Below are 13,120 nucleotides of genomic sequence, written 5' to 3'. Positions count from 1 at the left end.
TTGACCAAATTCAGGTTCTTCTGAGCCCTATTCTTGACTACTCCTCAACCTTGTAGTCTCCCAGCACAAATGGTTTCATCTACCACCCAACCTAAGAGACTTGAACAAACTCTAACATCATTTCTAACAACTCAAGGCTGTGTCCCTGGGGTGACCCAGCCCCCTTTAAAGTTCCTGCCTGGGAAAATTCAACGGAGACAAAAGAGTTTACTGTTTGTATCAGTCGACATTTGAAGATAGCATCCCTGTCTCCTAGTCTCTGTAGGAGGGCAGGAGCCAGCTTCCACAAGTGCCTCTTCTTGTAAATTTCCATTTTTCTGACTCTACTTGAGCCCCTGTTTACCCCCTCCCTACTCCCTCATCCTCCCTTTCAAACAGCCGGTCACCTCTGCATAAGTCAGAGTTGAGCTCCGTTTTCCTATTTCAATAAAGTATTACTCACTCAGGACCCCAGCTGCACAACTCTGAAGCTTCTGTCTTCACTCCTGACTTACTGATCAGGAATCCATCGGCGAGTCTGACTCCTGATCCAGTGCTCAAAAAAAAAAAAACTCTGTCGAAGCTGATAATGATAAATTTTGACTCTTAAGATTCTGAATCTACTATACAAGCTGAGTTAGAATCCCAGGCAAACAGAGGCTGGGTTAGGGTCCCAGAATTCTCTGTTCATAAGACATGAAGCCTGGGTTAAAGGCAGGCTTCTTTGTTTGCAAACTACCATTAGTTAAGAACATGGGAGAGGACTTCCCTGGTGGCGCAGTGGTTAGGAAACCACCTGCCAATGCAGGGCACACGGGTTTGAGCCCTGGTCCAGGAAGATCCCACATGCCGCAGAACATGCGTCACAACTACTGAGCCTGCACTCTAGAGCCCACGAGCCACAACTACCGAGCCCTCATACCATAACTACTGAAGCCCACATGCCTAGAGCCTGTGCTCTGCAACAAGAGAAGCCACCGCAATGAGAAGCCCTTACACCACATGAAGAGTAGCCCCTGCTCACCGCAACTAGAGAAAGCCCGCACGCAGCAATGAAGACCCACCCAGCCAAAAATAAATTAAAAAAAAAAAGAACATGGGAGATTTTCAGCCAGCTGAAATCTCCCCCCCCTTTTCAAACCCTTGCAGCCAATACGCTTCACCACAGTGGCATTCATTCTGTTCACGTCCTTTCCTGTGGGCTGACTTTACTAAAGATAATTTGGAATTTCAGTGGCTTCTCTGGGAAACATAATATCTCCCCCAAACTATCTCATCTGAGATGTATCCTTTCCCATCTCCTCTGCTCCTGCATCCTTTTACCGCCTTAAGTTTTCCCTTTAGCTCCCTTAAATCTTTTGCTAAGTCTCCCCTCAAACCCCTATCTCCTGTATGCCTCTGTTCACCCACTAGACCTTCCCTTCCCACTCCAGCCTCTAATTCTCCTGAGGTCACTCAAACTTTAGGCCCCCTGCTCTCCCATCGGAGGTTCTCAAGGGATCAAGAGACCCAAAAAGCAACCACCCGAGGCTGAAAACGTAAAAAGAGCTAATGGGAGACAGACCAGATATTTTATCCACTCATACAGGATTTGGAGATACCCGGATTGCCATTTACTGTCTCCTCTGTCCCTCACTCCAAATTTAGCCCCTGTGAGATTATACATCAGGGCAAAAGAAAATCTTAAAAGTCTCCCCCCAGAAATATGATGAAATGTTTTAGTACCTATATTGAGCAGGTAACTTTACTTGTTCCATCTGCCAGAAACACAATTCTGATAAAAATATAAAGCGGGCAGAGATGAGGACAAAATCTGACATAGACTAGTGAGTTTTGTATCATTTTTATGCCTGACTCATAGCTAAAATTTCAGAATGAAAGCCATAAGATTTCTATTTATATCTGTTTATATGTTTATGCATGTACGTTATGTGATATTTTCCTACCTGCAGATGGTATTACCAAATTCACATATATAAGCCCTTAAAGAAATTCTATTTGAATTGGCTTAGATAAAAATAAGTGATTATAGAAACTAAATATTCCTAAAACTCCCCAAAATACAGAAATATTTCTCAAGTTCACTTGATTTAGGTAAATCTTTGATAAATAAGACCAGTTTGATATTGTAGGTTTAATTTTTAAAAAGACATGTCTTCATAATTGTTAGAATTAAATGTAATAGTCATACATTTTTATTCTACTTCAGTTTAATAATCAAATAAGCTAATATTATATTTACTAGATGTCTAAGATTATAAAAACTATAAATTTGATTTTAATCAAATTGAGTCATTATTCTGACAAACTTTATTTCAACAATAATTACATTTTATAATGTATTTACTTAAAAGTAGTTTCCAAAATCTCTTTTGTAACTTGCAACCTTAGACTTATGCCAACTTAAGTAATAGATATTCACTAAATATATAGATCATTTCTAAGTAAGATAAAATACAGAAACATTCATTATTAGGCATAAGTTTAAGTTTATATACTTTTGGCTTCTTAATTTTATATGGTACAGAAAGGCTAACGATAATCTGTGTCTGTTAATAAACATGTTCTTTTTTGCCACACTAAAAAAATTGTTCCACAAGGAAACATATACCTATAAAAATTGTATGTTATATTTATAAAATTTGCTGGTCTGCTGCAGAATGCTGATATATGACAGTTTACAACTGTCTACTTCCTAGTTTTCTCCATAATGATTAAAAAGTGTAATCAATATATGTAAATAAAACTACTAGAAACAATAAGCGTGAAGGAAAAATATTTTACATGAAATGTATGCAAGGAATGTAGGACAGGTTTTGGGGGGGCTTTTTTGGGGTTTTTTTTACATCTTTATTGGAGTATAATTGCTTTACAATATTGTGTTAGATTCTGCTGTATAACAAAGTGAATCATCTATATGTATACATATATCCATATACCCCCTCCCTGTTGAGTCTCCCTCCCACTCACCCTATCCCACCCCTCTAGGTGGTAACAAAGCACCAAACTGATCTCCCTGTGCTATGCAGCTGCTTCCAACTAACTACCTATTTTACATTTGGTAGTGTATATATGTCAATGCTACTCTCTCACTTCGTCCCAGCTTACACTTCCCTCTCCCCATATCCTCAAGCCCATTCTCTACGTCTGTGTCTTTATTCCTGTCCTGCCCCTAGGTTCATGAGAACCATTTTCCTTTTTAGATTCCATATACGTGTGTTAGCATATGGTATTTGTTTTTCTCTTCTGACTTACTTCACTCTGTATGACAGACTCTAGGTCCATCCACCTCACTACAAATAACTCAATTTCATTTCTTTTTATGGCTGAGTAATATTCCATTGTGTATATATGCCACATCTTCTTCATCCATTCATCTGTCAGTGGACACTTAGGTTGCTTCCATGTCCTGGCTATTGTAAATAGTGCTGCAATGAATATTGTGGTACGTGTCTCTTTATGAATTATGGTTTTCTCAGGGTATATGCCCAGTAGTGGAATTGCTGGGTCATGTGGTAGTTCTACTTTTAGACTTTTAAGGAACTTCCATACTGTTCTCCATAGTGGCTCTATCAATTTACATTCCCACCAACAGTGCAAGAGGTTTCCCTTTTCTCCACACCCTCTCCAGCATTTATTGTTTCTAGATTTTTTGATGATGGCCATTCTGACCGGGGTGAGATGATACCTCATTGTGGTTTTGATTTGCAATTCTCTAATGATTAGTGATACTGAGCATTCTTTCCTGTGTTTGTTGGCAATCTGTACATCTTCTTTGGAGAAATGTCTATTTAGGTCTTGTGTCCATTTTTGGATTGGGTTGTTTCTTTTTTGATATTGAGCTGCATGAGCTGCTTGTATATTTTGGAGATTGATCCTTTGTCAGTTGCTTCATTTGCAAATATTTTCTCCCATTCTGAGGGTTGTCTTTTCGTCTTCTTTATGGTTTCCTTTGCTGTGCAAAAGCTTTTAAGTTTCATTAGGTCCCATTTGTTTATTTTTGTTTTCATTTCCATTTCTCTAAAATGGGTCAAAAAGGATATTGCTGTGATTTATGTCATAGAGTGTTCTGCCTATGTTTTCCTCTAAGAGTTTTATAGTGTCTGGCCTTACACTTAGGTCTTTGATCCATTTTGAGTTTATTTTTGTGCATGGTGTTAGGGAGTGTTCTCATTTCATTCTTTTACATGTAGCTGTCCAGTTTTCCCAGCCCCACTTATTGAAGAGGCTGTCTTTTCTCCATTGTATATTCTTGCCTCCTTTGTCAAAGATAAGGTGACCATATGTGCGTGGGTTTATCTCTGGGTTTTCTATCCTGTTTCATTGATCTATATTTCTGTTTTTGGGCCAGTACCATACTGTTTTCATTACTGTTGCTTTTCAATATAGTCTGAAGTCAGGGAGCCTGATCCCTCCAGCTCCATTTTTCTTTCTCAAGATTGCTTTGGCTATTCGAGGTCTTTTATGTTTCCATACAAATTGTAAAATTTTTTGTTCTAGTTCTGTGAAGAATGCCATTGGTAGTTTGACAGGGATTGCACTGAATCTGTAGATTGCTTTGGGTAGTATAGTCGTTTCCACAGTGTTGATTCTTCCAATCCAAGAATATGGTACATCCCTACATCTGTTTGTGTCATCTTTGATTTCTTTCATCAGTGTTTTACAGTTTTCTGCATACAGGTCTTTTGTCTCCTTAGGTAGGTTTATTCCTAGGTATTTTATTCTTTTTGTTGCAGTGGTAAATGGGAGTGTTTCCTTAATTTCTCTTTCAGATTTTTCATTGTTAGTGTATAGGAATGCAAGAGATTTCTGTGCATTAATTTTGTATCCTGCTACTTTACCAAATTCACTGATTAGCTCTAGTACTTTCCTGGTAGCATCTTTAGCATTCTCTATGTATAGTATCATGTCATCTGCAAACAGTGACCGTTCTACTTCTTCTTTTCCGATTTGGATTTCTTTTATTTCTTTTTCTTCTCTGATTGCCATGGCTAAAACTTCCAAAACTATGTTGAATAATAGTGGTGAGAGTGGACACCCTTGTCTTGTTCCTGATCTTAAAGGAAATGGTTTCAGTTTTTCACCACCGAGAATGATGTTGGCTGTGGGTTTGTCATACATGGCCTTTATTATGTTAAGGTAGGTTCCCTCTATGCCCACTTTCTGGAGAGTTTTTATCATAAATGGGTGTTGACTTTTGTCAAAAAATTTTCTGCATCTATTGAGATTATCATATGGTTTTTATCCTTCAATTTGTTAATATGGTGTATCACATTAATTTGCATATATTGAAGAATCCTTACATACCTGGGATAAACCCCACTTGATCATCATGTATGATCCTTTTAATGTGCCATTGGATTCTGTTTGCTAGTATTTTGTTGAGGATTTTTGCATCTATGTTCATCAGTGATATTGGCCTGTAGTTTTCTTTCTTTGTGACATCTTTGTCTGGTTTTGGTATCAGGGTGATGGTGGCCTCATAGAATGAGTTTGGGAGTGTTGCTCCCTCTGTTATATTTTGGAAGAGTTTGAGAAGGATAGGTGTTAGCTCTTCTCTAAATGTTTGATAGAATTCACCTGTGAAGCCATCTGGTCCTGGGCTTTTGTTTGTTGGAAGATTTTTAATCACAGTTTCAATTTCAGTGCTTGTGATTGGTCTGTTCATATTTTCTATTTCTTCCTGGTTCAGTCTTGGGAGGTTGTACTTTTCTAAGAATTTTTCCATTTCTTCCAGGGTGTCCATTCTATTGGCATATAGCTACTTGTAGTAGTCTCTCATGATGCTTTGTATTTCTGCAGTGTCAGTTGTTACTTCTCCTTTTTCATGTCTAATTCTGTTGATTTTTTCTTGATGAGTCTGGATAATAGTTTATCAATTTTGTTTATCTTCTCAAAGAACCAGCTTTTAGTTTCATTGATCTTTGCCATTGTTTCCTTCATTTGTTTTACATTTATTTCTGATCTGATCTTTATGATTTCTTTCCTTCTGCTAAGTTTGCAGTTTTTTTGTTCTTCTTTCTCTAATTGCTTTAGCTGTAAGGTTAGGTTGTTCATTTAAGATTTATCTTGTTTCTTGAGGTAGGACTGTATTGCTATAAGCTTCCCTCTTAGAACTGCTCTTGCTGCATCCCATAGGATTTGGGTCATTGTGTTTTCATTGTCATTTGTTTTTAGGTATTTTTTTATTTCCTCTTTGATTTCTTCAGTGATCTCTTGGTTATTTAGTAGTGTATTGTTTAGTCTCCATGTGTTTGTATTTTTACAGTTTTTTTTTCCTGTAATTGATATCTAGTCTCTTAGTGTTGTGGTCAGAAAAGATACTTGATATGATTTCAGTTTTCTTAAGTTTACCAAGGCTTGATTTGTGACCCAAGATATAATCTATCCTGGAGAATGTACATGTGCACATGAGAAAAAAGTGTATTCTGTTGTTTTTGGATGGAATGTCCTATAAATATCAATTAAGTCCATCTGATCTAATGTGTTATTTACAGCTTGTGTTTCCTTATTTGTTTTCATTTTGGATGATCTGTCCATTGGCGAAAGTGGGGTGATAAAGTCCCCCACTATTATTGTGTTACTGTCAATTTCCCCTTTTATGGCTGTTAGCATTTGCCTTATGTATTGAGGTGCTCCTATGTTGGGTGCATAAATATTTACAATTGTTATATCTCCTTCTTGGATTGAACCCTTGATCATTATGTAGTGTCCTTCTTTGTCTCTTGTAATAGTCTTTATTTTAAAGTGTATTTTATCTGATATGAGTATTGCTACTCCAGCTTTCTTTTGATTTCCATTTGCATGGAATATCTATTTCCATCCCCTCACTTTCAGTCTGTATGTGTCCCTAGGTATGAAGTAGTCTCTGGTAGACAGCATATATAAGGTCTTGTTTTTGTATCCATTCAGCCAGTCTATGTCTTTTGGTTCGGGCATTTAATCCATTTACATTTAAGGTAATTATCGATATGTATGTTCCTATTACCATTTTCTTAATTGTTTTGGGTTTGTTATTGTAGGTCTTTTCCTTCTCTTGTGTTTCCTGCTTAGAGAAGTTCCTTTAGCATTTGTTGTAAAGCTGGTTTGGTGGTGCTGAATTCTCTTAACTTTTGCTTGTCTGTAAAGGTTTTAATTTCTCTGTCAAATCTGAATGAGCCCCTTGCTGGGTAGAGTAATCTTGGTTGTAGGTTCTTCCCTTTCATCACTTTAAATATGTCCTTCCACTCCCTTCTGGCTTGCAGAGTTTCTGCTGAAAGATCAGCTGTTAACCTTATGGGGATTCCCTTGCATGTTATTTGTTGCTTTTCCATTGCTGCTTTTAATATTTTTTTTTGTATTTAATTTTTCATAGTTTGATTAATATGTGTCTTGGCGTGTTTCTCCTTGAGTTTATCCTGTATGGGACTCTGCGCTTCTTGAACTTGATTGCGTATTTCCTTTCCCATGTTAAGGAAGTTTTCAACTATAATCTCTTCAAATATTTTCTCAGTCCCTTTCTTTTTCTCTTCTTCTTCTGCGACCCTTATAATTCAAATGTTGGTGTGTTTAATGTTGTCCCAGCGGCCTCTGAGACTATCCTCAATTCTTTTCATTCTTTTTTCTTTATTCTGCTCTGTGGCAGTTACTTCCACTATTCTATCTTCCAGGTCATTTATCCGTTCTTCTCCCTCAGTTTTTCTGCTATTGATTCCTTCTACAGTATTCTTCATTTCATTTATTGTGTTGTTCATCATTGTTCGTCTGCTCATTAGTTCTTCTGGGTCCTTGTTAAACGTTTCTTGTATATTCTCCATTCTATTTCCGAGATTTTGGATCATCTTTACTATCATTATTCTGAATTCTTTTTCAGGTAGACTGACTATTTCCTCTTCATTTGTTTGGTCTCATGGGTTTTTACCTTGCTCCTTCATCTGCTGCATATTTCTCTGTCTTCCCATTTTTGCTTAACTTACTGTGTTTGGGGTCTCCTTTGCACAGGCTGCAGGTTCATATTTCCTCTTATTTCTGGTGTCTGCCCCCAGTGGGTGAGGTTGGTCCAGTGGCTTGTGTAGGCTTCCTGGTGGGGGGGGGGGGTCTGTTGCCTGTGTTCTGGTAGGTGGGGCTGGATCTTTTTCCTCTGGTGGGCAGGGACATGTCCGGTGGTGTATTTGGAGGTGTTTGTGAACTTAGTATGACTTTAGGCAGACTCTCTGCTAATGGGTGGGTTTGTGTTCCTGTCTTGCTAGTTGTTTGGCATGGGGCGTCCAGCACTGGAGCTTGCTTGCCATTGGGTGCAGCTGGGTCTTAGTGTTGAGGCGGAGATCTCTGGGAGGGCTCTCACTGATTAATATTACATGGGGCCGGGAGGTCTCTGGTGGTCCAGCATCCTGGACTCGGCTCTCCCACTTTGGAGGCTCAGGCCCGACACCCGGCCTGAGCACAAAGACCTGTCAGCTGCACAGCTTGGAAGAAAAGGAAGAAAAAAAAAAAGAACAGACAGAACCCCATAACAAATGGTAAACGCAAAACTAAAGAGACAAAATCACACAAAGAAACATACACACACACACTCACAGAAAGAGGAAAAAAAAAGGAAGAGAGCAACAAAACCAATAAACCAACCCACAAATGAAAACAATCACTAAAAACTAAACTAAGATAAACATAATGCCAAAAACAAATCAAACGCAGAAAGCAAACCCCAAGTCCATAGTTGCCCCCAAAGTCCACAGCCTCAATTTTGGGAACACTCGTTGTCTATTCAGGTATTCCACAGATGCAGGGTTTATCAAGCTGACTGCAGGGATTTAGTCCACTGCTCCTGAGGCTGCATGGAGAAATTTCTATTTCTCTTTGTTCACACAGCGTCTGGGGTTCAGCTTTGGTTTCAGCCCCACCTCTGCGTATAGGCTGCCCTCAGGCATCTGTTCCCCGCCCAGACAGGAGGAGGTTAAAGCAGCGGCTGATTAGAGCTCTCTTGCTCACTCAGGCCGGGGAGAGGGAGGGGTACAGTAGTCACAGTTGGAATGTGGGGCATGCCTGGGGTGGCAGAGGCTGGCGTGACGTTGCAACAGCCTGCGGTGCCCTGTGTGTTCTCCGTGTGTTGGCCCTGATCATGGGACCCTCGGCAGTGGTGGGCTGCACAGGCTCCTGGGAAGGTGTGGGCACAGACCTGCAAATGCACACAGGATCCTTGGTGGCAGAGGCAGCAGCAGTAGCAGTCCATGCCTGTCTTTGGGGTCCAAGATGATAGCCACAGTTTGCACCTGTCTCTGGAGTTTGCTTAGGCGGTGCTCTGTTGTCTGTGGGCACACAGAGCAGGAAGCCCCTCTCCTCGTGCACCCCGAGACAATGTTCTCTTGCCTCTCCAGCAGGTCCAGACATTTTCCCGGACTCCCTCCCGGCTAGCTGTGGTGCACTAGCCCCCTTCAGGCTGTCTTCACACAGCCAACCCCAGTCCTCTCCCTGGGATCCGACCTCCAAAGCCCGAGCCTCAGCTCCCTGCCCCCACCCGCCCGAGCATGAGCAGACAAGCGTCTCAGGCTGGTAAGTGCTGGTCGGCACCAATCCTCTGTGCGGGAATCTCTCCGCTTTGCCCTCTGCACCCCTGTGCTACACTCTCCTCTGTGGCTCCGAAGCTTCCCCCCCACCGTCCCTGCCAGTGAAGAGGCTTCCTGGTGTGTGGAAACTTTTTATCCTTCACAGCTCCCTCCCATCCCTACTCTTTTGTCTCCTTTTTTTCTTTTGCCCTACCCAGGTATGTGGGGATTTTCTTGCCTTTTTGGAAATCTGAGGTCTTCTGCCAGCGTTCAGTAGGTGTTCTGTAGGAGTTGTTCCACATGTAGATGTATTTTTGATGTATTTGTGGGGAGGAAGGTGATCTCCACGTCTTACTCCTCCACCATCTTGAAGGTCTCCTCTAGGATATGTTTTGTTCAGAAAAAAAGAATAATTTTGTCCTAAAATAAAATGACTGATTGTTCCAGAACAAGAAAGAGGAAAGTGTAGGATAAAACCTGAATAGATAGGGAAAGTTTTAGAAGGATTGTGAAAAAGGAATCTCATCTCTCGTGGTCCAAGCTGGCTAAGATTGGATGGATTTATTTAAAGCGTTTTTAAAAATGATCTTTAGTATCATTACTGATACAAAGCTAGAGTTCTGTTTTCCTCTGTTAAAATGACAAAGTTTTCTTTAATTATTGGTCTGCTCTTAAGAGGCTGTAAAAAGTTTTTTTGCCTTTTAAGTAATCTGCCTAGGAAACAAAGATTCTGTGCCTTAACATTTTTTCTGGTGTTGGCTTTATCATGTACTTGATTATTTGAGAGAGCCAAAGTTTTCTCAGTTTTGAAAGAACAAAAGTTTTGTTTTTTCTTTTAATCATGTTACCGCTTATATTTTCTTTTGAAGTACTCTGTTGTTACTTTAAATAGGTAGCTTCACGTTGTTTCACAGTGACTTATCCTATTTATCCAAGTGTTCAAACCTTTTGACGTTTTTGACAACTTTGCTGTCCCAAAGTCAAATTCTAAATAAAATATTCCGGATCTCAGACTGACTTTGAGATTTCCCAGAGGCCGCCTGGAAAATCACAAAGGGTTTGTTTGTTCTTTCACCAGGTAAAAAGAGAGATGTTAAGACTAATTAGGTTCATTTGATTTATTAAATTATATAAGAAACATTGTCAAGAAAAGATGCTTAACCTTCCCTAGGTTATATTTGTATGGGTGAAATGTTATTAATATAAATATTTTGAATTGTATAAAATTCCTAGAAATTTGTCAATGCTCTTGCTGTCTATGAAATGTCCGAGTGCTCCTTTGCCTAATACTAAGCAACAATGTAATATTATCTGTCATAATTCCAGTTACTACTTTAAAATGTTGTATGTCACAGAAACAGCCAAATTTCCTTGTCAATTACATTTTTTTATAATAAATTTTCATGAGATTTTTAAACACAGACTTTTAAAGTCTTTTTACATTTTACATCCTCAGATATTTATTGCTTTACTGTGAAACTGTTTTCAATTAGTTACAAGAGTGCTCCTTTTCAACGGAAAAAAAAGAAAGAGAGAGAGAAAGGTGTCATGCACCTGGTCGATTTCCTGCACCACATTGTTGGGTTCCATGGAGCTTATGATATACGTGCTCCATGAAGTACAGGGAGCACAGCTTGACCACCCCATTCTTTCTTGTGTTAGCTGCCCACCATGGGGTGTTTGATTGACTCCACTCTGCTCTGAGCTTCATGCAGAGTCTTTCTGACTGACCTGAAACATAAGTGTCTGCCTATGAAAACCACTGATTTTCTGCAATAGCTATGCTGCTGAACTTCTACCCTGACTCCTGGTCCTCTCCTGGCCATTGATTTTCTGTGTTGCTATTCTTTTTTTTTAATTATTTATTTATTATTTATTTTTGGCTGTGTTGGGTCTTCGTTTCTGTGCGAGGGCTTTCTCTAGTTGCGGCAAGTGGGGGCCACTCTTCATCGCGATGCGCGGGCCTCCCACTGTCGCGGGGCTCTCTTGTTGCGGAGCACAGGCTCCAGACGCGCAGGCTCAGTAGTTGTGGCTCACGGGCCTAGTTGCTCCGCGACATGTAGGATCTTCCCAGACCAGGGCTCGAACCCGTGTCCCCTGCATTGGCAGGCAGATTCTCAACCACTGCGCCACCAGGGAAGCCCCCTGTGTTGCTATTCTTATAGTAGGACTTAAAGGTGGAAATGGCTGAAACTCTCTACTTTGGATCAGCAGAAACCCAATGCTGTGAAATGCAGGATGGGAAGGACAGCAACTGTTGGTGGGCGCAGCAGAAGGCATGGGTTTCATGGTGACGGTAGCCCTAAAGCTCTTGTAAATAGATGTCCATCACTTCAACGTACTTCTGGCCCATCAATGAGTCCTGCATCTCTTCTCATGTGTAGCGCATAAACACCATCAACTCAGCCTGCCAGGGATCCTTGTAGTCAGGGGGTGGCTTGATGTGAGGCTTCAGTTCCTCCTCATTGTCCCCGTTCATCCATGGGTTCTTTGGGATTTCTGTTAAAGTGACTCGTCACTAAGGTTGAGGATGAGGAATTTCTTGAGCAGGTTTTCACACTCCATGAACATTAAGGAAGAAATATGGTATATTATGCTCAGTACCCATTGCTGCAGCTCCCTGAAGCTCTGTCCAGTGAAAGGCAGAGACCTGGTGACCATAGTATAGAGGATGACTGCAGGCTTCCCAAATGTACTGTTGGACCATCGTACTTTTGGCCCCAGAAGAGTTCTGGGACAGCATAAGGAGAACCGCTACAGAAGGAATCCAGTTTGTTGCTAAAGGTAAACTAATTGCTGAAGCCAAGTTGTGCAATTTTTATATGTGAGTTAGCATCAGAAAGCAGGTTCTCAGCCTTTAGATCCCTGTAGACAATGCCCTTCTTGTGGCAGTACTGCACAGTGGACACTATCTGCTAGAATTTGCCTCAGGCCTATTCTTCTTTCATGTGACAGTGGACCAGACCAGTAGATAATCAAACACCTGTCCTCTGCTAAAATACTCCATAACCAAGTAGAGTGTTTCTACCATGTCAATCATCTTGAATAGTCTTATGATGTTGGGGTGATTCAGGGCCTTCATGTTCTGGACTTTATGGAACAAGCTCTGGAGGCTGGAGGAACTTTACTGACTCTTGTTAATGACCTTCACAGGCACCTCTGTCCTAGTCAGGTTGTGCTGGGCCAACTTCACATCAGCAAAGCTGCCCTGGCCGATGGTCTTGAGGAGCTGGTAATTGTCAAGGTGGGTCTCCTCATCAGCAGAGGTGGCCTCGAGGCCCTGCAGCATGGTGACCTACTGCTAACAATACTAACAATATTAACTAACAGTACTAACAATGCTAACGAATAATACTAGAAAACCATATAAAAATGAGGGAAAAAGAAGAAAGAAAAAGAAACAAATGAAAAAAGTTTTAAAAACAGAGGAAATAAGCTAACTGTGGCCAAAGTCCCTCAGGTCACCAAAAACCACCAACCTAGGCTGAAAGAACCAAAAAGCTAGGCCCAGTCAGGGACTTTTATAGGTGCTTGGAATTCCCTAACAGTGGCTCTTTATGAGGTTAAGACAAGAAACAGACCTATATCAACTAGGCATGTTCACAGTGGTATTCTCACTT

At 40.5% G+C, this 13,120-nt stretch overlaps 1 pseudogene; it reads right to left on the bottom strand.

Moving 5' to 3' along the window:
- Positions 1-11,697: 11,697 nt before the first annotated feature.
- Positions 11,698-12,789, bottom strand: LOC133091173 (serine/threonine-protein kinase MARK2-like; annotated as a pseudogene).
- Positions 12,790-13,120: the final 331 nt, after the last annotated feature.

The sequence above is a fragment of the Eubalaena glacialis genome, chromosome 4 (assembly GCF_028564815.1).
Source record: "Eubalaena glacialis isolate mEubGla1 chromosome 4, mEubGla1.1.hap2.+ XY, whole genome shotgun sequence".
Taxonomy (NCBI): domain Eukaryota; kingdom Metazoa; phylum Chordata; class Mammalia; order Artiodactyla; family Balaenidae; genus Eubalaena; species Eubalaena glacialis.
The sequence above is the reverse complement of the archived record's forward strand: the minus strand, read 5'-3'. Positions and strand labels throughout refer to the sequence as shown.